Here is a 16037-nt window from a genome sequence, read left to right on the forward strand (position 1 = left end):
TTTAGAGTCTCCAAAACATTTTAGAAAGCACAGGGTCTGCTATAATGAAGGGTTTCTACATGGGACAATTATTGCAAAGTTATGTTGAAGTTCCCCATTCGATACAAACTGAAACTGTCTGAACCACTATGCTGTGTGGTAATTATTTATACTATCTGTTAAATTCAAACACACAAGTGTCGTGTTGATTCTATTGGTGCTATTACCCCATGTGCTTATACAGTGTCAGTAATATGTGTTGTGTTCTGATTTAATAAAGTTAGACTGACACAACTAACAGAATTCAGAGAATTAACTTTTTTTCTTCATTATCACATTTCTTTCTTCTTTCCTGAGTTGCTATGAACTGGCTTTCTGAATATTTCATGTATCATCTGCTCCCATTGTTGAAATGCAAGGCTTTCCCTCTGTGCTGGGATATCAGGAGATCTCTCTCTAGACATTTTGTCCTACCACTCGCTCCACATTCCAGCAAAACACATCATCGTAATTTATATGCCAACTGTCCAAAAACCTTTCAATGGTCTGAGTTAACAGGATCTGAGATGAGGAGAGGTTAAAGCACCAGGGAAGCTGAAAAAGGACAATAAATAGTGGGTGGTTTCAGTGAACACTTAGGTGGGCCACCCTTGTAGGGGTAACTTGTGTGTGCCCTTAAATGTATTTAAGAACCATCCATTTAAAGAGTTCTCCTGGATGCTTGGAAAAGGAGGCTCTGGATTTTATTTATATCTTGTCTTGGTCTTTTGTTGCTTGGTTGTAGCCATATTGAAAACCTAACGGATAAGATTCAAGCTTGAGAACAAATATATACACATGTAGTACACCAGAGGATACTAACACTGTGTGCACTGGACACTTTTGTCTTCTTATCTCATACTCCTCCTGGGTTCTTGATCAAATTGGTTTTTGTGTTTATGCCAATTGCATCATTTTTAATAATCTCATAAGAAAACTATGCACTTTTTCCAGGAGTTTGTTCTTTAGGCAATGTCTATAAATAGAAGGTCTGAGCTCACTTTTACTGAACTAGATTAGCAAACACTTTCATTAATGTGTGCTGCTACCCCCTGTTAAAGTATAGATCTTCTGTGTGTGTGTGTGTGTGTGTGTGTGTGTGTGTGTGTGTGTTTCTCCTTTGTGAGTCCTTGACCACATTTATTTCTCTTCATCACTGCATCCTTTTCAACAACTATGTCTCTCCTACCTCCCATCTGTCTTTTAGGTTAAGCCCTGGGCTGCCCAGGCATCTGCTGCCTTTAGGTTGTACTCCAGTTGCCTAAAACCCAATGAAACCAATATCAACACAACCCTTGCTAGACATTAATAATATTCTCACTTGCCAAGTTTGAAGTAGCAAAATTATCAGGATCTAATTATCCCTAATGCTAATCTACATCGTTCTCTGTTGTGCCTTATGATTTAAGAACAAGATGCTAGCCAAGTTTTCAAAAATGCAAATTTCATACATTCTTTGATTGATACAATTTTTTATTATTTTTTATTATTTATTTATTTATTTATTTATTTATTTATTTATTTTTGAGAGGCAGAGAGAGACAGAGCATGAGCGGGGTATGGGCAGAGAGCAAGGAGACACAGCATTGGAAGCAGGCTCCAGGCTCTGAGCAAGCTGTCAGCACAGAGCCTATGCGGGTTTCCAACCCACCAACCATGCGATCATGATCTGAGCCAAAGTCAGACGCTTAACCAACTGAGCCACCCAGGTGCCACATGATACAATTGTTTTAAAAGTAAGATTCTATTGGGGCATCTGACTGGCTCAGTCAGTTAAGCATCCGACTCTTGATTTCAGCTCAGGTCATGATCTCAAGGTTCTTTGAGTTTGAGCCCCACATCAGGCTCTGTGCTGACAGCACGGAGCCTGCTTGGGATTCTATCTATCCCTTTCTCTGCCCCTCCCTTGCTCACGCTCTCTCTCTTAAATAAGTAAATAAAACTTTAAAAAAAGAAAGGTAAGAGTTTGTTGAGTGATTTTATTCAAAGCAGTATTTGCCTACAGTCCATAGTTTTCTTGAAGAACTAGTTGTAATTTAACTCTCCAAAATTTGAAGTCAAGATTAAGAAAAATGCAAAATAAATTAACCTCACCCCTTACCCTTATAGCTAGAAAATATGATTATTATCAGGTAAAAATTTGTGATCAGTGCATTAAGAACCACAAAGCGATAAAGAAAAGGCAACCAAACATCTAGAAAAACGAGCAATGAACAGAAACAGACAAATTATAAAGAATTTAAAAAAAACATGTGTTACTACATTGAATACGATTTTCTTAGTTACTAGAAATCAGATTAAGCAATACCATTTTCTGTGTATCAGAATACATACATTAAAATGTTTGATAGTATCAAGTCTCTGTGACTGAGGAAATTGAAACTCCTATGCACTGCCATGGGAGAATAAATTTAATGGCAATTTGGAATTGCTATCAAAATACAAAGTATGAATACCACATGATCCAGTAAGTTTTTGAGGCATCCTTAGAAAAGAAGTCGCACATATATACAGTAAGGTCTGAAAGAGGATCCTTACTGAAACAAAAACAAAACAAAATTTATTAAGAATGTAATTGCAAAACTGCTATATTTATACGTAGGAATATTATGTAGTATTTATCATGTTGAAACAGACAGAAATATATTGTTGAATATAAGAAGCATCAGAAAAAATGATTCCTAGTGGGTGATGCAGTTTATATAATTAAATACAATATATTGCATGAGTGCGCGTGTGTGTGTGTACAATATAAATATCAGTGCATTATAAAATGTTGAGAGGATTAACAATAAGCTAATAAGATTGATGTCTTAGAGAAGTAGATGGGATAAGAAGGAGGCTGTACTTGAAGGCTGTAGTAAAAGGATAATTTTGCATATCTATAATATTTTAATTTTTAACAAAAGGAATAGATTCATATATTCCCTATGCAATTAAAAATTAATACTGTTTTTATTACAAATAAAAGAAATAGAGATGTTCCATAAAGTAGAGCATGTATTACAATTTGCAGCATGGTTTGAGGCTGTGTAAATTTTGTTCCTGTTGTTATGTTGGAATGCTAGTGCTTTATTGATTCTCGAGTACCACTGATGCAGACTGTCAAACTGTGGGAGGCTGTGTGACTTGTGGCTAAGCACATGGACTTTCAGGTCATGTGGTATGATTTCTGGGGTCACCACTTGCAGCTGCTGAACATTGTCAAGTCGCTCAACCTGCCTATGTTACAGTTCTCCCAGCCCCCATGTATTCAATAGGACTACCCAATGAAAGCAAGACAAAAATAATAACACAACTAAAAAAAAAAAAAAACCCACAAAAAACAAAACAAAAGAACATACACACACAGAAAAAATAAAACAAAAACCTAGCACCCATGGTAAATGGTGAGAATAAATGAGATCCTCGAGAAACCACTAGACCCAAGATGAGGCAGATCTTGAGCCCTCAGGACATTAAAGCTACTTTAGCTCCCTGGTGTGCAGAAAGCCTCCTGTTTTCATAGGTTTCTTTACACACATACATGCGTGCGTGCACGCGCGCGCGCACACACACACACACACACACACACTGTTTTACAAGTGAATTCACAAAAAAGCAATACTTGAACAGTGCTATAAAGATGTGAATTGGATACTTAAAAGAAGCATAAAGATGTAGTGTTTTTAATATTTCCTTTTAAATTCTTCTTATGTTTATCTAAGATGAGAGCTAAAAGATCATTTGTTCTTTTCCATAAACTTGAAAAACCTCAGCACTTACCAGGGAATTTGAATAAGTCATCACTTTACCATATGTTGAGTGACATAATACAACAAATACACCAAATACACACTCAGCTGAACTGAGTCAACTTAAAATTGGCTCCAGTGATTTACAACTTCGAACTCTTCATCTATTTTGGTTTAAGTTTGGATTTGTCACACTATGACATTTTTATATGTTACCAAAATGTCACCATACTAAGGCAAAAGAAGCTATTATATCAAGTGCCCTTGAAATGCTTCCAGCTCCCAATTCTGCATTAGCTGTGCGGTTGGTGTACATGACTTATATGAGGAAATGACATTTTTTTTCATAGAGTTGAGAAGAAAATGTTAAGTTTGAGAAGCTAAGAGTTTATGAGGCAAAGGCCTTATCTTGATCTGATTCCTTCCACTCCATTTATCATCAACGGATATTAAGAATCACACACACACACACACACACACACACACACCACTTTTCCATTTAAAGGCTAACTTCCAAACTAATCATGGCTATCAAGAGTGTATGCCAGTATAAATAAAAATATTTTAGTTTTCAAAATCTTCAATGACAGCCTAATTTCCATGAAATTCAAATTCTTCCCCTAAGCTTAAGGTTTGGAACAATTACTTGATTTCATCTTACCCATGTAACCCTACTTTTGACTTCTCCACCAATACTCTCTTATTCTGAGTCTTTGATAACGTTATTATCTTGAAAAACATAATAAGAATCTCTTCTTTACCTTTTTTCTCAGTGGAACTACTTTTCCTCTTTTTTTGACCACTGAAATCTTCTATCATCATTTGGAAGCCACTTTACACTTACTACCTGACAATTCCAGGTCTTGTTACTTACCCCTCTCGACTTATGCAGAACACACTCTTCATATCAAGCCACAGAGGACTGAAGACCTACATGTTTCATTCGCATCCGCATGAATTACATATAAAATCCTCGAGAACCAAGATTTGCAAACTGTTTCACTTGTAAATGAATTTGTTTCATAGGGATGATGAAAGAGGGAGGATTGATTATACTTTCGTTTTTCAAAAAGGATATTTTAGCTTTTTATTTTGATGAGGTCCCAGTAGTTCATTTTTGCTTTTGTTTCCCTTGCCTCTGGGACATGTCAAGTAAGAAGTTGCTAAGGCTGAGGTCAAAGAGGTTTTTGCCTGCCTCCTCGACGATTTTGATGGCTTCCTGTCTTACATTGAGTTTCACCCACTTTGAGTTTATTTTTGTGTATGGTGTAAGAAAGTGTTCCAGGTTCATTCTTCTGCATGTCACTGTCCAGTTTTCCCAGCACCACTTGCTGAAGAGACTGTCTTTATTCCATTGGATATTCTTTCCTGCTTTGTCAAAGATTAGTTGGCCACACGTTTGTGGGTCCATTTCTGGGTTATATTCTGTTCCATTGATCTGAGTGTCTGTTCTTGTGCCAGTACCATACTGTCTTGATGATTACAGCTTTGTAGTATAGCTTGAAGTCTGGGGTTGTGATGCCTCCTGCTTTGGCTTTCTTTTTCAAGAATGAAATCTTACCATTTGCAACTACGTGGATGGAACTGGAGGGTATTATGCTAAGTGAAATTAGTCAGTTGGAGAAATACAAAAATCATACGACTTCACTCATATGAGGACTTTAAGAGACAAAACAGATGAACATAAGGGAAGGAAACAAAAATAATATAAAAACAGGGAGGGGGACAAAACAGAAAAGACTCATAAATATGGAGAACAAACTGAGGGTTGCTGGGGGGGGGGTTGTGGGAGGGGGGGTGGGCTAAATGGGTAACGGACACTAAGGAATCTACTCCCGAAATCAGTGTTGTACTGTATGCTAACTAATTTGGATGTAAATTTAAAAAAAAATAAAAATTAAATTAAAAAAGGATATTTTAGCAAACATACATAAAAAGATGCTCAGTATGACTCATCAGGGAAATGCAAAACAAAATCACAATGAGATATCACCTCACATTTGTCAGAATGGCTAAAATCAGAAAGGCAAGAAATAACAAGTGTTGGTGAGGATGTGCAGAAAAGGAAACCCTCATGCACTGCTGATGGGAATGTAAATTGGTGCAACCCATAGGAAAACAGGATGGAGATTCCTCAAAAAATTAAAATAGGTAAAAGAATGGGTAAAGAGGATGGGACACACACACACACACACACACACACACACACACACTGGACTATTACTCAACCATAAAAAAGAATGAAATCTTGCCATTTACAACAACATGGGTGGACTTAGAAGGCATTATGCTAAGTGAAACATGTCAAATGGAGAAAGACAAATACTGTACAACTTCAATTATATATGGAATCTAAAAGACAAAACAAACAAACAAAAGGCAGAATCAGATCCATAAATACAGAGAACAAACTGATGATTGCTAGAGGGGAGGGATGGCGGGGGATGAGAAAATGGGTGACAGGGAGGGGGAGATATAGCTTCCAGTTATAGAATAAAATGTACACCAGAGGGAATAAAGTCAATGTTACTGTACTAGTGGTGTTTGGTAACTGAAGGCAGCTATGCTTGTGGTGAGCATAGCATTAGGTGCAGAGTAGTAGAGTTGCTACGTTATACAACTGAGACTAAGATAACATGGTGTGTCAAAATACTTGTTAAATATTTATTTAAAAAAAATTAAATATTTTTTTAATTTAAAATTATTTCATTTTTATTTAAAATTATTTATTATTTTTTTAATTAGGGGCGCCTGAGTTCCGTTGAGCGTCCAACTTCAGCTCAGGTTATGATCTCACAATTTGTGGGTTTGAGCCCTGCCTTGGGCTCTGTGCTGACAGCTCAGCCTGGAACCTGCTTCAGATTCTGTGTCTCCCTCTTTCTCTCTGCTCCTCCCCTGCTTGCTCACGCCCTCTCTCAAAAATAAATAAAAACATTAAAATTTTTAAAAAAATGTTTTATTTAAAAAAATAAAACAAATATTCCAAATTTGTTCTGTAGAAGAACCTCTGGCTACAAATAAATATTCAATAAACACTTGGGGTTCACTGAGCTCTCAGTGTTTTGTTAGCCCTCAGAATATGTTGATTAGGCTCCTAACCAATGCCCTTAAGATTCTTACAATTAATAACATCAGGTATTAGTTGGTAATCAGGGAACATATTACAAAGGCAAAGATAAGGAGGCCAAATGCAAGTTGCAGTCTTGGTGTTCCACTGCCAGGTTGGGCGGGAAGCCCAGGTCTGACCTCATTTTTAAATCCTCTAGGAAATGTATACATCCAAAGGATCCAGAGAAAAAAATAAGGACACATATTTCTTTGTAAGGACATGAGTATCTATGTTGTTACGTACATCTCATAGCACCCATTGACTGAGTTTCTGGAATACATAATCGAGTTTCCTATAGTAAATTGTATTTAAATAAAGACCTTTTTAAGAATCAACTGCAATACAGCCTACTCCAGTATCTACAGGGCTTGGAATTGAGGTACACGGGAAAGCAAAGAAGCTACTTCGTATACTGCAGAAGATCATGGCAGATCTCACTTTGCAAAGCTACCCCTTACTGAACCATGCCTATGCCCTGTGTGTTTGAAGACATGGTCTTGCTTAAAGAACGATTGTTAACAAAGCGATCATGAATCCTCCTTTCAGTTTCCTTTTATAATCCAGTATTATAAAATTAAAAACAAGAATAACATCAAACATGGACAGTGTGGATCTTAATATCATTTTTAGAAATAATAAAAATATCATATAAGGGATGTACATCATATGCTTTCGATGATGTCACTAAATTAAAAAAAAGTCTGAAATAATCAAGCTTAATATTTTGCCGAACTTCAGTCACATTAAAAATCATAGCTTTATACATTTTAGTCAAGTTTTTAAAATTAGAAGTGTATTCTTCAAGTTAAGATTTAGAACATTGAAATATTTGCACACATGGAAAACACACCTCCACTGTAGTCTGGACACAGCCAATGTAAATGTTAGGAGTGGTGTTTCAGAATGTTTATACCGTCTTGATACACAGGGGAGCCGGTGATTCCCAGAGAGGGTGAGGCGGTGAGATGTGGATCAATAAAGCGGGGAAAGAGAGGGGAAAAAATGAAGTCTCTTTTAGACTTTTAATTTCTAAGCAGGTTATAGGTGGCCCTGATAAATTTCCCAAACATGTGGGTATGGGGATAGAAGCAGACCAAACTTCCAAGTGTTCAGTAGGCTCACGCCTGCTGAGAGTCAGAAGTCTTGGATTTGAGATGAGATTGATACCGCAGGACATTCAGCATTGTCTTCCTTCCAGGAAAGGACTCGCCTTTTTCTGCTTTTCTGACTGACAGGAATCAGCACAAGAACGTGAAAAGTTTTAAGGAAGGTGAATAATATGAATATAAATAAATATCGCTTCACAACAAATAAGGCAAGTGGACAAAATGATTTAGGGACAAGTAGAAAACTAGATATCAAAAGCCATGCATTTAATGGGCTTTTCGATACCAGTAAAGTGATCACTGGAAGCAGGATAAATTTACTGTTGGGTACTTATGAAGGCTTTTCATAATCTCAGACAAAGAGTGCTTCTTACCTCATTAAAGAAGTTTTACGATGTTATTTAGATACATCGTACTTAAATAAAATTCCAGGACGTGAAGCACTGATTGGGTAGCTCAGTATTTTGACAGATACTGAAAATGGGACAAGCCTCCATTCTTACATTTTAATTAATCTTAGCTTTAAAGTCTTTTGCAAACAAAAATTTCCGGTTTCTCCAGAACATATGCATAGTAATTAGAACGCCAATGCAAATGTTTTTGGAAATAATTATTGATGTAAACAGGTCAGTTTACCTCTAGGAATTATCCCAAGTATCTCTCTCAATACAAAGGGGACAACCTTACCTGAAGGAGGATTCCGTAAAGTGCTTGTAACCTAGGGGGGCGCCCAAACTGGGCACAATCCAGCTCCCTCCTCCCAATAGACAGGGATGCAGCATCCCAAGGTTAAGTATCAATGCTCATTCTTTTGCCAGGTTTACCCTCTGCTGAACATCCTTTTTTCTTCTCAGCTCCCAGGTTTTAGGCTTTTACCCTTGCTATTAACTAACCTCCATGGCTCTTTCATTATCATCCTTGTCTTTCCTGGAGAGAAACTTTCCTGATGAGGCAGCTGATGCATTGGAACCTGCAGACTATGAAGCCAGATACTGATGGATATCTGTCTTGGCCATAGTCACTGAATCTATTGAACTTATAGTTTTTCATGTGTGGATGGGGATAATAATTTCATATAAGGCATGCAGGTAAACATAGCACCTACTTTATTAGGTTTCATCAAAACTCTAAATGAGAGAACATCTGTGAAGTGCTTACCATAGTGCTTGACACTCATTGATATAAGCTCTATTATTATTAATCATTATTATTATTATTATTATTATTATTATTCAGTACTATATGTGCCCGCTTGGCATGCAGCAATTATTCCATCAGTGACAGCTCCTAATATTGCTCTCATTTGACATTCTTTTTAGACCTGCTTATTTGCTAGGTCATCTTTGTTGGCTTGACAAAGACAGGAAGGAAGTATGGTAGTCAGATTTTATATAACTATTTTTCCCTTCTTCTTGCTAGCTTTTAGAAACTCATATTTGTAACCTGCATTCATTCATTTGTTCATTTCTTCTTAGAGTCATTTATTCAATGAAAAATTTTTGAGTACTTGCTCCATTCCAGATTCTGTGCTGGATTCTTATAAATACATATTAGCCTATATAATTCTCAGAATAACTGGCTACACAGGCACTATGGTATTCATCTTATTGATGAGGGAACTGAATAGGAAGTCAAGAAACCTGTGGAGGTCCATTTAGAGTTCAGTATATCTGATCCCAAATCTGGATTCCTCTCACTCCCCCCAAGCAGCTTTAGACAGTTTGTCTCCTTTGCTCTCAAAACCAAGCACAGCACCTAGTCAATTACATTTTACAAATAAGAATGTAAAACCTGAAAAAGATGATTAGTCTCTGTAACTTCCATGTACATGAAAGCTTTACGATTTCCCCAAATTACAATTCTATGCTTCTAAGAATCCAGTCTCTGAAAGTTATGCTGTCATAGAAGGACTCGGCAGTCAGAGGCAGCCTCTGAAACGACTATTTTTCATTTGAAATGGTGTTCCTAACTGTATGAATGGCCACTCTCTGTACAATTGATCAGTTAAACTGGGTGGTTGATTCGATTTGGTCATCAGCACAGCTGTAGAAACCATATGCATCATTTTTTTTTCCCCCAATCGAATGTTACTGCTGAACAAGCACAACCATAAGATTACATAGGGTGTTACAACCACTGGGTTAGCTCCGTGCACATGTGGATTGTTGAAAGGCTAACTCTTTCATTGACTTACTTGCCAGTGTCTGGGAGAGTTGGAGGGAAATGAGATGATGCATATTGTGTCCTGGCAGTTTTATTAGTCCTTCTCAGGGAAAAACAAAGAAACAGACAAACAAACAAACAGGTTGAGAAAATTATTTTCCTAAACTTTCAATCAAAACCTGAAAAATGCTTAGAATTCCATTTCTTTTATACCATGGACTAGGTTTCTTTTCTTGACATGTCATAACAGAGGATGTGTGCCTGAATGGAACATTGCTAGCATAAGGGTTTTGGGCAACCTTTCTAACTTCTTTTTTTTTTTTCCACAAAAACAGCTGGAATCTATGTGGGGCTCCAATTTTTGTCTTTTGGTTCTATCATGATTTTAAATTGGCTTATCAGAATCTTATGTAAGGGAAATTTTGCCATCTAGGGATTTTGTGAGTTTATGTTTACACAATTTACCCTGTTTTCTAAATAATATTCATGTATGCATGAATTTCCAATTCATTTAGACATATTCAGATGAATGATTGCTATAGCTTTGGTTTTTGAATATAAGCTATTCCAACATTTCTTTTCAATCTTTGTCTTCATTATATTCAGATTCTTCAAAGTAATTAATTCATGGGGTAAAAAAATATCCAAGAACAATACATGAACCATTAAGCAATAAAGGATTTCTTCTTCCTCTTTCAGAACAAATTATTATTATTATTATTATTATTATTTAGATTCCATAAAAACAGTAACATGCAAAACACAAAATCCTCCTTTGTTTCCCATTACCTTCCCAGGAAATATGATCATTTTCACAATATAACTCGGCATCATCATTTTTAAAGATTTCTCATGCCCCTGAACTCCTAACTCCACAAACATTCAATGTCCTAGGTCTCCATCAACGGAGTCTCAGTCTCTCCTGATTTTCATTGCTTAAGTGACCTACACTTTATCTCTGGGTATCTCCCCTGGACTTGAAAACTAGCTTTATAAATAAAACGTATTGCATATCCACAAGGCATATTTCAGTTTGCTTTTTTTGGTTGTTTACTACCTAGAGATGTTTCCTGCATTTTTATTGATAATTATTCATTGTTTTCCTTCAACAAACATTCTCTTTGGGGTCAGACACTGAAGTCTTTATAGTTGTCACTATTCTACCATAAGAGAATCATCCCAGTTGCCAGTAGGTTTTACCTCATCATCCTTTTGTTCGAAGTCACATTCTAATAAGAAGTATTCTTGGGAGATATTAGCCTATTGTAGGTCTTTCTTTTCTCCCAACTGTTCCTGCTTATGAACTACACTCGTATTGGCTAGATATCGGAGATGTCTAGAGAGTTATAATCATACCCATTTCATTACCTCATCCTTCCTCTTCTGCAATTTATTCCCTTGTCTATACTCTTGGAAAAAAATGCATTTGGTCCCTCAAATTTCCAGATAAGTACAGAATTAAATTTTGGTGTGTAGTTTTGATCTTGTGAGTATAAATCCCATGCTACCCACTGACCTTCCTCTCTCATCTTTGTTTTATTTTGTTATAAAGTCTGTGCGTGCTCTTAGAAGACCTTAGCTGTTTATTATCACTTTCAAAATAAGAATGCCATTGCCTTTATAAAAACCAATATGGTGAAATGTATCAAAAGTCTTAATAATGATTAAAAGTTTTCATCAAGTAATTTTTAGATTAATGAAAGTACACATGCATAATGCAATGTTATTCAGTCATCTATTTGTTTATCCCAAAGAATTTTCAACATTTTTGAGATGCTTAGGAAATAGTAATTCAACAAATACATATTAAGTCTCATTATATGCCAAGCATTGTTTCAGTGGTAATCAAAAAGATCAATGAGAAATTATATGATAGTAGGTCATGATTATTTGCATTTTAATATAAAGGAAATAGATAGAAATAAAGCAACAGAGATATATGAGAGAATCTATGGATTCTTCCTACTTTTAGAAATATTTCCCAATAAGCATTATATATTTTTATAATTAAAAAAAACTAAGCCTACTTATTTTCAAGGTATAATGCTTAACGAATAACACCTTTTCCTCCATGTGCTTGATTACCAGGTAGAGTAAGAAAGATAATAATTGGTAGAATGATATTACTAATATAGTCTGGGCCTTAGGCATTGGTAATATCAATGTAATACACACTTGGAGGGAATTTTGTAATAGTTCCTAAATACCTAATGATAGAATAACTGTACTAGAATCAGGAGGATGACTACATTAAATATATATTCTAAGTTTCACTTCAAACCCATTGAGCTAGAGATTCCAGGCGGGTTTACCTTAGCTGCTGTTAATGCTCATTTGTCTTCTGAGAAACATTCCATGAAACCTTAGCTGCTTATGACAACAAATTTTGCTACCTCACAGTTTCTGAGGGTGAAGAATTAGGAATCAGTTCAGTAGTTGGGTGGTTCTGGTTCAGGATATCTCATGGGGCCAAGTCAAGGTGGGAGACTGAGCAATAGTCATATAATCATCTGAGGGTGTGGTTCAGGCTGTAGGATTCCTCCCATGGTGACTCATTCACAGGGCTGTTGATTAAATGCCTCACATCCTTCTTGGTTGTTAAAAGGAAGCCCCTGCATCTCACTACATGGTCCTCTCCATGTTGCTTGAGTGTCCTCATGACTTGACAGAGGCCCTCCCCCAGAGCAAGTGATTCTAGAGAAAGGACAAGGAAGAAATCACAATGCTTAGTCTCCAAGTCACACACCATCTTTTCCACTCTATTCTATATTTTATGGGAGGTTACTGAGTCTAGTTCAGAGTAAGGAGAGGGGAATTAAGATCCCAACTCCTGAAAGTAAGAATCTTAAAAGAATTTCTGTATTACTTTGAAACCATCCCCGACCTTTAGTATCTATGGCTACACCCCAAACTCCTCCCCTCCTAACTCTAAAGCACAAGCAGAGTGGAGACTAATATGGCATCCATCTCCTGGTTCAGGAATCTTTGCTAGGGTGAACAGTGGTTCCCCATGTCTCATTTAAGACCTCACCTGGTTCTAGGGAGGACTTCATTTCACATGATGGCCCATTCTTTCTTTGAACAGATTCAGACTACAAGAGCTTTTTCCCATTATACTAAGTCCCTGCCTATGCTGGGAACCTCTCTATATCAGTTCTAATGTCTTATCTCCAGACAAGATAAAAAAGAAAAGTATTGTGTGCTCCTCCTCCTCTTCCGAGAATTTGATTCTATAAGATTATGGATGTCATCTTAACTGTTTTGGAGGTGAGTGTCATGTAAAGGAAGGCTTGAGCAATATGGGATTCACAGGGAAACTGCTCAGAAAAGTGGGTAGACAGGGATACAAGAAAAAAGAAAGCCTGGAATTTTAAATGGGTAGAAGGCAGAGAGAAAGGGGCTATTTTCTAAATGGTAAAGGAGATATTTCAAAACACATCTTCATGATTTTGTCAAGAAATGTAAATCTCATGTGTACGAAACATGGGAATATAAAGTTCTGAAATAGTTCAGAAATGAGGGGGAAAAAACCCCTCCATGATGTGTTTTGTCAAGTGGAGTCATTCAGGGAAAACAACAACACCACCACCAACAACAATAGGAAGCTAACAAATAAACAAAGAACCCTTATAATTAGTCAATATCCCATTTTCTATACGAAGGGGGTCGAGGGAAGATGATAGTCACTTGGGAGCATCGAACCTTTTAGTGACAAATAGTTCTCCTTCCTTCCAGAAAGGGAGTGTGGCAATAGGGATATGACTGACTTTTTTCCCCCACAGTGTGGGGTAGAGGAGACAATTTTTTATAATATCAGAATGTTGGCAAGAAGGAGATGCCTGCATCTCAATCTCAGCGTGAGGGTGGGCTGAGCTGCAGTTCAAGTGCCTTCACCATGCTGCTACTTACTACAGCATGGCAAGAGGAACTTAGAGAGAGAGAAGAGAGGCATTGCAACTTTGAATAGGGATGTAAATCCTTTCCCTGGTAAGTATGACAGAGGTGAAAGGAGATCTTGTGAGTTCAGACCAAATCATGGAAGGAACCACAAGCAGCTGCTGGAAGCTCCCCATGACACTTCCTGGCTAGTGGCAAACCCTGTAGGGGGCACATAGGCATCTGCCGTTATTAGAAAGAGTGGAGGAAAGCAGGCTGTGTTCTCAGAGTTGAACCATGCTTGACAACCATGCAAGAGACCATCCAGATAAAGACATCAGCCCCTGGAGTCAACAGAAAGTACACTACATCTCAGTAGCTTACCTTCTATGGCCACTGATTGACATTTATCCACATGATACAGGTACTTTCCTACTCCTTACCTTACTCCCACCACTTCCATAATGGAAGGAAGAACAATAGAGGCACAGTTAGCAGGCATTCTATATGATCTCTTAGAAGGAAGTGTGCTAACTGGGAAGGGATTGAAATGTTTGCAACTCTAAAATAATTGCCAAAAATATTGACAATGGACAAAAAAGGTCATCGTGGCACTAAGATGACATATATTAGTGACTTCATTTTTTCTCTGCTCTCCTTTCGCCAAGTGTATTTTGTGTCTTTAGGGTTGTTACACTAAAAGCCCTGAATAGGGAAATTTTTAAAACTTTGGCAAAAAATTAAATCCTTCCATATATTGCTGAGGTGAGACTTTGGGGGTCTTAGGGTGAATCTGTGTGATATAAACACAAATTTTTGTTTCTTGACACCACATAGAGTTGAAGCAGAACAATGTTACCTAGTATTTATTGATTGTTCAGTGTGCCAACACTGGGCCAGGTACATTGGATGTATTATTATTTTTATTTTTTAATAATAATTAATTAATTAGAGGGTGTGTGAATGGGGGTGGGAGGGGCAGAGGGAGAGATAGAGACAGAGAGAGAGAAAGAGAGAGAGAGAGAGAGAGAAAATCTTAGGCAGCCTCCACACTCAGCATGGAGCCTGACGTGGGGCTTGATCCCATGGCCCTGGAACCATGACCTGAGTCATAATCAAGAGTCAAAAGCTTAACTGAATGAGTCACCTAAGTCCCTGGTATTATTTTATTTGAGTTTAATATCATTTCTATGAAATAACTTATATACTATCCCTCATTTTAAACAATTAGAAACTCTGGTACAAAGTGGATTGTGGCAGGGAATGAAACCAGAGAGTAGGCAATATTCAGAGTCACACAAGAGTTGGGTGTACAATGAGGATTTGAACCTAGGCAGTTGGATTCCGCAGCTCAACATCAATCTTTGTGGTTTTATGCTCTTTGGCTGAAACTATAAAAATGAAATCAACACATTTATCCTGACCTTCAAATGAGCTACTCCCAATTAAATCCCATGCTCTGTTTATTTGGGGAAAAGTTAGTCAGCACTGCTCTCTGACTAGAAGACATTGCCACATAAATGTCAGAGTTGAACCACTGATGGAAAGAAGTGGACCCAACACTAATTATTTTCCTTCTGAGACAGAAATGATGGATGCTATCTGCCTGGAACTCAATACGTCTCTGAAGACATTGGCGGTTTGCATTTATTTCCTCTACTCGATTTATAACACATTTCATGACTAAACTTTTCAAATCCCATTTTACTCATTCATTCATTCATTTCATCATTACTCCTCTAAGTCATCAAATATTTGTAGATTTATGAAGTATCTGTAGTGAACAAAACATTGTGACAGGTGCAGGAAAGACCCGAAGAACAGATATCAACTTAGACTGTAAGTTCATTGGCAAATGGATCCCAAAGCTATTCAAAGGATAAATAGGAATCAGCACGATAAAGGAAAAGAAAGTTACAGGCAAAAAGAAGCTAAAGAGAAGAGAAGGTTCTATGAGCATGATATGCTGATATTTCTTTCTTTCTCTTTCTTTCTTTCTTTCTTTCTTTCTTTCTTTCTTTCTTTCTTTCT

The sequence above is a fragment of the Herpailurus yagouaroundi genome, unplaced genomic scaffold (assembly GCF_014898765.1).
Source record: "Herpailurus yagouaroundi ecotype Mexico unplaced genomic scaffold, PumYag 140, whole genome shotgun sequence".
Taxonomy (NCBI): domain Eukaryota; kingdom Metazoa; phylum Chordata; class Mammalia; order Carnivora; family Felidae; genus Herpailurus; species Herpailurus yagouaroundi.